The sequence below is a fragment of the Melospiza melodia genome, chromosome 5 (assembly GCF_035770615.1).
Source record: "Melospiza melodia melodia isolate bMelMel2 chromosome 5, bMelMel2.pri, whole genome shotgun sequence".
In the NCBI taxonomy this organism is placed as follows: domain Eukaryota; kingdom Metazoa; phylum Chordata; class Aves; order Passeriformes; family Passerellidae; genus Melospiza; species Melospiza melodia.
Genome location: NC_086198.1, coordinates 73,462,496 through 73,472,064, shown reverse-complemented (window position 1 = coordinate 73,472,064; position 9,569 = coordinate 73,462,496). Strand labels below are relative to the sequence as shown.

General features: G+C 37.7%; 1 long non-coding RNA gene across 1 annotated transcript; it reads right to left on the bottom strand.

Moving 5' to 3' along the window:
* Window positions 1–2,454: 2,454 nt before the first annotated feature.
* LOC134419065 (uncharacterized) lies at window positions 2,455–6,673 on the bottom strand. The gene is made up of 3 exons (XR_010027962.1): window positions 6,515–6,673; window positions 3,991–4,076; window positions 2,455–2,585 (listed from the first exon to the last, which is right to left on the bottom strand). It is a non-coding gene; the product is annotated as an uncharacterized LOC134419065 (long non-coding RNA).
* Between the last annotated feature and the right edge of the window lie 2,896 nt (window positions 6,674–9,569).

The following is a 9,569-nucleotide window of genomic DNA, read 5'->3' as shown; positions in this document are numbered from 1 at the left end:
ATCATTGGGGGTTGCTGCTGAGTCAAAGTAGCCAAGTGCCAGAACTGAAATGTGTAAAAACAGTGTGAGATTTTTGCTGTAGGTTCTGAATGGATCATTGGACTTCGTGTTGTGAACTTCCAACACAAACTTGAGAGATTAAATCTGGAAGATTTCTTAGAAGCAATCCAATGCCTGTTTAGAAGACAATGTTCAGATTCCTTACTGGAATATCACTGAAATGACCATTATTAATTGTTTCTCCTTCTCACTGGTACTTCTCAAGGAAAAAATTGCACTAATTAAGTGGTATGAATCTGCAGGGTGAATATCCTCAAGAAAAAGTAAAACACTCTTCACTTGTTTTAGAAATTTTTGTCAGTTTTTCTAACTGGCAATCACCTGAACACATACATTTAGAAAATATGCAATTCCATGTGACAAAAACATTTTAAATTCAAACTGGGTGAGCTAAGTAGTATTTTGACTGCCAAGGGCTTCCTGTGACCAATAATACACTGCTGAATCCAGGTGGAGTTGATTTGGATGAACAAGATAGGGATTTAATAAATTAGAAAAGATTAAATAATTGAGAACTTCTTCTGTAACTTAAATATAAACATATTGGAGCACTTGTTTCCGAAAGGAAAAAAGTTGCTTAGACTTGCATCCCTATATTTTCCTCTCAATGATACTTCTGCAGATAAAGGGAAATTCAGAAGCCCTGTCAGGAGGAACAAAATCTTCAAATTGCCAATAAATAAACTGATATCAAACAGTCAGTGTTTCATTCACCTACATAAAAAGATGAAAACTCAGGGCCCAGCAGTGCTTCTATTTGATTAACAGTATCACTGAAGGTTCTAACAAGTGAAAGAACAGAAGAGCTTTACCCTTCCATGTAATTTTGCAAGTTAATGTCATGGTATCCTTTGCTAGCATAACTGAATGAGTGCTTCACAAAGAATTTAATATATGTAAAGATTTGGGAAAAAAGATTATGATAAATGAGAATATACTCACAATCTTTTATACTCTCATCCTTTTTTTAGTATTTCCCTGTTAATTTTCCTTGCAGTAATTTGAATAGAACTGGTTTTTCTCTATGAAAAGCAATAAATAAAATTCCAACAGTCTCTACAGAAACTCAAACTGTTTGAGAACAATTACTAAGTTGTGAAATGCTAATGTATACAGTGTTCTTTGGCTTGAACCAGACTAGAATACAGATGCAGAATCAGTGAAATTTTAAATGGAAGCCTGATGGCTGTTTTGATTTAGGACAGACAAGCTATTTCTGTTCAGGAAATTTTGCTTGGAAAGCTAATATGACCACAGCAGTGCACAACAGCTTTTGGTATCTCTAGCTATTAATATAAACAAATTTAACCACTCAGAAAGTGCAACCTTATCACCAGCATCCACTGAGTAATGCAAAAAAGCAAACAAGCCATAAAATCACATGCAAGAAAGACCCAGTCCTCAATGAGAACAGTAAAAGCTGCATAAATCCTTTTATACTAAAACCATGGGGAAGAAAATTGTCTTCTTATCTCCATGTTGACCATTCCAGTGTTGAATTGATGTACTTTCCAGCATGGAAAGAATAGAAACCTGTCAGCAGCCTATAAAAATATTTTTCTTAGTTTGTAGCTTGTATGTCTCTGCCTACTTTGACACTGTGATTGCTTGCACAAGGCACATGCACAGTTCCTTGCCTGAGATGCTATTATTAGATGCATGAAATCAGTTGGAAGGCTGTGTTTTCTAAAGCCTGCCCCATTTCTTAGAGCACTTAAACACTGCAGGATACAGGCTAGGGAAGTGCCAGACTTTATAACAGGTCATATCTGTTCTCCACTCCCTAAAAGAAACCAGGCTCAAAGTGAGGAATACAAAGAGAGGAAAGGATGGGCACTGTGAGAACGGGCTCCAAGCCCTAGCAGTGTTCTATTACACAACATAAAGACAGCTTTAAAAGTCACTGGGGTATGCAGGTTACCTGTTTTGCAGACAAGAGGTCTAAAAAAAGCCACTAATCTAAAATGTATCAGAAGGCAAACAGTGACAACTTGCTTCTAGTTTTAGGTTATGTCCTGAGCAACATTGAACTTCAGCATGATACTAGAACAGAAATGTGATTCAAAACCACTGTTTCTCTTCTTTATCCTCCTGGGTTTGATGAATACTCCTATGTTGTTTCTGCTTGTTCAGTGAATTAAATTCTTTTAATCTTTGTTTGGGAGGACTTTCTTATTTCTGTTTGTTCAAGAGGGTAAAAATGCAACTGTGACTTGCCAGGGCTAAGAATGTGTCTTTTCATTATCAATTCTGCCAGGTATTGGTGAGAATGCAATGGTCATACCAAAAAACTTGTCCATTCATGTTATTAACAGACTATTTTGTCATTATTGCTGGAAGATTGCCACAAAGGGAGAAGGGAAAAAATGGACAATTTCACTCAAAAAAACTTACCAAGTGGGTTGCAAATGGTAAAAAGCAATAATAGGAGCACAGTGTATTTCTTATGGCTGTGGCTGCATAATGGGTCAAGCAATCTCATTCCCAGGCAATGATCTGATGATGCATATGCACTGCCACAATTGCTGCAATGAAATTTCATTGCTTAAAAAACACTCTTCACAAATCTGCTTTACATAAAATACATTTGATAGAGAAGTGATTGATCTTGTGAATAAGGCTGAGTTAATTTTGAGATTTAAAATGGTTGGCAGCATTCCAAGGAGAGTTAGACTCACAGATTTCTCTGCAATATTCTTATCTGCAGAGGAGTGCCGAAGATTTCTGAAAGAGAAATCAGCTTCATCAGCAGAGAAAATTGCATGCAGGCACTGTGATGAATGCTGTTAATCAGAAAGGTGTCTGTAACACAGGTGTGTATCTTAAGTTGCAAAGTCAGCATGTTGACATTCAATTGAGATCAACTCTTGGTTACTATGTTACTTAGTTTCCAGCAAGGAAAGAAAGTACGAAAACCCTCACAAAGATGGTATTTTCTGCCTGCAAAATCTACTGGACTGCAATAATAACAATAACAACAACAATAATAACATGTGCTTGGAGTACTGATCTCTGTCTTTTTAGGCTTTGCAGTTTTTATTTATATCACTGCCTAACACATATTACAAACTCTTAAGAGACACACAAAAATAGTCTGGGCTGAAAAGTGTGCTATTGGATGACAGTGAGTCATGGGGAAGGCTACTGGAATGCAAGGCTCTCCTGCTAAATCACCCCTGTTCTTACAAGGTACCCAGTATAAACAGCCAGAGCTCTAAGAGCTGTTTGATCTGGCAAATACTCCCGGTTTTTAAGAAAGGGCCTGGAGACCCATTTGCAGATGGAAGGAATTTGAAAACTGGAATTCCCCTCCAGAAAAAGGAGACAAAATTAACCAAGCTCAAGAAGATTGTTGGGTGTATCATTGATAATGCTAACAACAAAATTAACCACAGTGAAGTGGGTGCTTGCAGGCATTAGCAGCATGTGTCTTCACTTGGTTTAGACCACAGATATCTTACTGCCTTCTTTAGAATTTACCTTGGCCTTGATTTACAGATCAGAGACAAGATCAGGGGAGAGACATAGGCAGCAGTGAATTTGGATTTTAGGGAGAACTAGCAGGCACAGATTTGTGGGCTCTGTAACTGAAACTGCCATCATAGTAAGAGGGGTATCAACAACAGTGTGAAATGTCAGAGTGGGGAAAGGAACATCTAAAACCCTACAACACCAGTCCTTCTGCAGAACTGGATACTTACTATTTCCTCGTGAATAGAATGAAATTAATTTGGAACAATGGGTACAATGAACTAAGAATCTCAAAAGTGACAGGTGGATATTACCTGGGCAGAGGCAAAGCATGATCCTGTATCACTAAACTCAGTAGCAGTGTTTAAATTTAGCTCAGTAGATGCAAGTTGTGAAAGCTGAATGCCCCCCCACAGCCATTCTGTCAAGAGCTAAATCTGTCTTGGTGTCTAGGGTTACCTGGGCAGGGGTGCTGGAAAACAACAGAGGGTTTCATTTCTTCACATCTGCACAAGTTGTCCTAGACATTCAGATTGTCTCTGAACCTAAGTTATGGAAGAAAGGAAGAAAACAGACAACAGAAGTGTTGAGCACCACTTTAGACATGTACCACAAAATATGTACTAATGAGGCAGGTTATTATTTAATTTTGCAGCTATAGGGATGTGAACAAATCTTTTGAGGCTTGATTCATTATGCATGTACAGCTTCAGGGCTCTCCGTTCTGTAGAGGTGTGCTTACTTATGTACAAGATGAAAATTAAAGGAGCTGTTTATGTCACAAAAACCAGAATGTTTTGTCCCTGAAAGGTGAACGAATGTCTTCTCTCATATCTTGCCAGACCACATAGCTGCTGCTTTTCACTGTCAAATTATCTGACTGTGCTTTACTTCTCTGTGCTGTATCTCCTTTATCTTCCTGGCAGACCTCTTTGCAATTTTATTAGTATTTGCACAACTGAACATTAACATTGTCTTGCACAAATGGTTTCTATGGAATGTATGCAGGAGCTTTATTTTTCTTGGTAAAGGATAAGCATTAGCAACCGAGGTGACTTATATGTTAAATCCTTACATTTGAGCTGTAATTAGATTACAGAGGGAAATATTTGTACTGGTAATTGCTCTCCTGTTCTTAACTTCCAGGAATAATATTTTAAATATATATCTACGGTTATATATAAACAATAAATATATATTTTAATGTAGATATATATATTAATATATATTTATACTATATATTCTTATATAAATTACAAAATTTGCATATATATACACACATATTTATATTAAGAGTATCTGAAGAGGGTGGTTTTTTGTATGAATATGTCAAAGTCTAACTTTGTTAAACAATATTATTTTGACAATTGTCCATGTATACCAACAGGAATTTATGCCTGTCTGTCTATGAAAAGTATTTGTGAACAGAAAATCACTCTTGAATCTTAATGTTGGCAGTAATGATTACTATACTAGCTAGAGGTCATAACCATGAGAAATAAGGCACTCAGTTTTGCATATTCTTGGTAAATAAATAATAGAAATATTTTACATAAACTAGAATGTAATGACAGAGTGTATCTGTAGAGGAATGTTTTATTAATACCCTGGCTGCTGTGTTTTTTCAGAATGTTAATAATAATAATATTATTTGAAGACTTGGAAAGCTAAGGTCACGAGTGACTAAAATGTTAATTACCACTGCAGTGATTTTTGTACCCCTTGCTTCTATGTGACTGAAAACTCCACTAATTCGCTCTGCTCCTTCTCTGATAGATAGCCTCTGGCTAGAAATTTTGTCTCTTTTTCCTCTGTCTCTTACTCCTATTATCCCTGAAGCAGCTCATATTCCTCCGTTCTTTTTTCAAGTTCCTACAGATCTTATTAACATCAACTATTCTGGTGCCTGATCTTCAGATTTCTTCCTGAGCTTTCCTTGTCATCAGCTTTCCCTGGTCCTCCACACTTCCAGCTGCTAAAATAATGCTTTAGTTATCCTACTGTTTTCTACCAGGGCATTTGTTAGTTTCAAGCCAATTCCTGCTAGCTGTTCCGTGTTATTCTGAGTTCCAGTCCTCCCAGCTGTAAAATAATTGGTCAGAAGAGTGAATGAGATAAATTTATAACATTCCATAGCAAAACAGACTTTTCCGCCCCTTATTATAAAGCCTAATACAAGATTTCTTGCAAGTGTAATGAGATAAAAATTAAATAAAATCTCAGTTGTTAAGCATAAAACATATCTGGGCAAGCTTTCCAGCGAAGAGTTGATCATTCAGTAGCCATTAGCAACTTTTGGACTCATTTGGCCATTACCTTTGAAAATAAAATTAAATAACCTGGAAAAACTAAATGTAAAATATGGGTTTTGAATGGACCCCTTACATTTTTGACTGGATTTGCAAATCGACTTGCAAATCCTTGCAAAAAGGAGGAAGATTTGTTTATCACCTGCACTTCCTCTGTCTGTCCCAGCTCTGAGCTTACATTTGACTCCAGGCAGCTGGACTCCAGTTTGTGTATGCTTAAATAGAAGAAGATTTAAGGCTGAGGTTATTATACTGAATTCAAATTAGTTTCTAAATCTAATGAAAACACTCTGCTCTAAATCTTCCAGTTATGAGACAGGGAAGCTGACCATAACCAGGACATGATGAGTATTTCAGAAATTTACACTAAATGTAACACTTCAACAAGAAGGAAAGACATAAAAGAAAAAGGGAATTTAAGGTAACATGTCATATGTTTTTCCCCACTACAGCTCTCTAAAGGTTTTAAGTTTAACACGTGGTACTTGTTAAATGTTTTGAAAAGTGAACCACAACCACCCTTGAATGAAGCAAAGTATTACAGTGACTATCAGTTTTGAACAATTAAATTTCTTAACATTTCTGCATCAAAATTATTTTCAGTTTCACTGAAATCACAGTTACTTATAGAGTGATTAAAAGGGACAAAACTAGTGAAGTCTTTGTTCACTTACCCACTCCCAGTTACTACATAGTAGGTCTGTTTGCATATTACTTTGGCAACCTGTGTTGGGTCAAAAGTAAATGGCAACCTTTCTCACATATTGAATCTAGTCTGAAAGAACTACAAAAAAAGAGCAACCTCACACAGGCTCAGGTTCCATGGCCACCAATAACACCATGGTGCTAAGTACAGATGTGCTTGTTACACATGGCATCCTGGTAGAGAATGTTAATGACATCTGACTTGCTTTAAGTAAATTATTTACTGGTCTTTAATTATGAAGAACTTCACAAGCCATTAAACCCAAGTTCCTGTGAATTCAATGTGTAATCAAAACTTCTACAATGTAAAAGGCTTAGATGAATTGAAACTCCTATGAACTCCTAGGTTTTACTGCACCATGTCAGCACCTGCCACTTCATAGAAAAATAAAATATTTGATGTTTCTTGATTTTTTGGAGAAATTGAGAGTTTCAGAAATCAACATTTGTGGGCATGATCAGTATGGCAGATTTTGATCTTTCTGCCTCTGCATAATTTATTATACTGGGATTGTAATTTCAAAATTAGAGGGGTACGAAATAATGTTCTTGTATGGATGAATAACTGGCAAAAAGATTGTAAGGAAAGGTGTGAAGGGAAGTCATCAGTGGAGTTCTTTAGTAATTTATATACTGACTTCTTTTTGTTCAGCAACAATCTGGAAAGGGAGAGGAGCAATGAGATGTGATAGTTTGCCAATACATAAAAATATTCAGAGTACTAAGGATGAGGGACACCATTAGAAATAAGGTCAGAAAGACCTTAGGATACAGAGGGAGTGGTCAGATAAAAATCAGATAAATTATGTACATAGGAAAAAAAGATCCTGGCTTCAAATATAGGCCAGTGGACTCTAAGATGAAAGTTGTGACTTAGGAGCAAAATCTCACTCCCACAGAAGTATCAACTCAATGCACACTGTGTCATCTTCAAGCCACCAAGCTCACTGGATATTTTACCATATCCAGTCCTTGAGTAGTACAAGACATAGTTTAAACCACTGTCTTACAAAAAACAGCTGAATAGTTTTCTATTGCTCACCTTCAATGAAACAATTTACCAAATTTGACATTATTTAGCCTAACCAACACACTCAAGTACTACAAGTTGTGCTGAAAGTGAGATTTAATCTTTTATTCTCATTTTTAATGTTCTACTTGAACTTGGTCAGCAATTCATTCATGCACTACCTAGGCTGCTGAGCCTGCAAGCCAGTGAGCCACTTCAGCTTGTATCAAATTAACCCTAATGAGACTGCTCAGCTCCAGAGCCTCCCAAGCTCTGGGAAGAAAGGTCCCAGATGGAACAGAACACTGTTTCCCTTTTTCTCTGTCCATGAATAAGTTAAAAGCATGTAGACTAAAAAGTCTAACTTAAAATATGAAGGAGTTTTACAGGGGCTTATTATGAGGGGACAGTAGATCAAAATGTCACAGACAAAATGAAAATGAGGTAGTGGTGCTAATATATATTTATTTCGTTCAAAAGACAAATAGCTCCAGATACTGAAAATTCTTAGCAGAACTTTTAGCAAAATAAACTATTTCAAAGTAAAGATGAAATATTAGTACACATAAATGAAATTGACTTTGGGCAGCAATTTCCCTCTGTGTCTTTTTAAAAGACCTGCCATATCTATTTGGACAAAATGGAAAAACCAGCACAAAACATTCCTTTCTATCTATACTGCAGCTAGCATACTGCCCTATTGACCCACACAACCTATTAAACATGTATTTTACCAATTTATCAGGAAAGATTCAAGATCTGTTTGAGCTGCTACGTGCAAAGTCTACTCAGCATATTTGGCTCACTTTGTAACTAATTGCTGCTGCCAAAGTTGCACCAGCCGTGCTGGAGCACGTAGCAGATCCAGACCAGAGGGGTTTCATCAACAAATTAAGCACTGCTTTTGACTCCCCAAACTTTCTAGTCCTGATGCAGGTGATTGCACAGAGTCACATCTTGGTTTGCTTAGATATCTGATAAGATTGATACCAGAAAGCAATCTGGCTAACACTCAAGTTTTTGGCAGGAATAACAAGCACTGGCTTGTGTGCTTCAGTGGAGCTTGTTCCCAAAAAACTCTGTAAACTCACAATCTGTAAAAGCACGGCTATACTAAGGTTTGAACTGTGCTTTACCAAACGTGCAGCCAACCTATACCAAAGTCCTGGTCACGTAGCTTTTGTGCAGCCCTGCTGCAGAAGTCTGTACTTCTATTTTCCCTGTGTAAGGGCACTCGTACCTGTGACAGGTCCTATTGGGAGGTGCTAGGCAGGATCTTGTTGGAGAAATGACGCTCCAAAAGTCATCACAGATTTTAACAGAATCACAGCAGTTTTCCCCTTATTGAGGAGAATTAAAGTTGTCCATGAAAGCATTGTGTAACAGGAACAAACTCTACAGGGAAAAGGAGATTTCTAGTTTTTTTACAAAGGTTATGGCTGATTTATTGATTATTGGAATATTTTCAACAATTTTTTCTCCTTTTCCCTTTTTTTAGAAAAACAAAACATCCGGAAACAACTTTAAAGCATGTCCCAATTATGTTTTCAAACTGAATAAAAGCAGAGGCCGAGAGAGCTAAAACATTACAAGATCACGCTGCTAATTTGAAGTGCAAGTGAAACCCCAGCACCTTATCTGGGGCTATTCCTGTATGTGGGGGAGTTCCAGTCCTGTCACTGGTGGCGTTTCGATGCTGTGAGGCGTGTGAGTGTCGGTAACACTCGGCTGTAAGCGTGCTCATGGAGTTTGCGACAATTAATGCTGTTTGGACTTTTTTTTTTAACCAATGGGGTTTTAAAAAAACCAAACAAAACAACAAAACAAACTGAGGTTCCAAAAGGAGCGTGGAAGCAGCTCTGTCTCCCGCGAAGGGATTTGCTCGGAGGTCGGCTCAGGGAAGCCTCTGGAAGCGCCCTCCGCCCCAGCCCCGTGCGCGCCGTTGCCGGCCGCTCTGTGCCCCGCTGGGTGCCGCGGGCTGGGGGCTCGGCCCGGCCCCTGCGGATGGAGCCGGA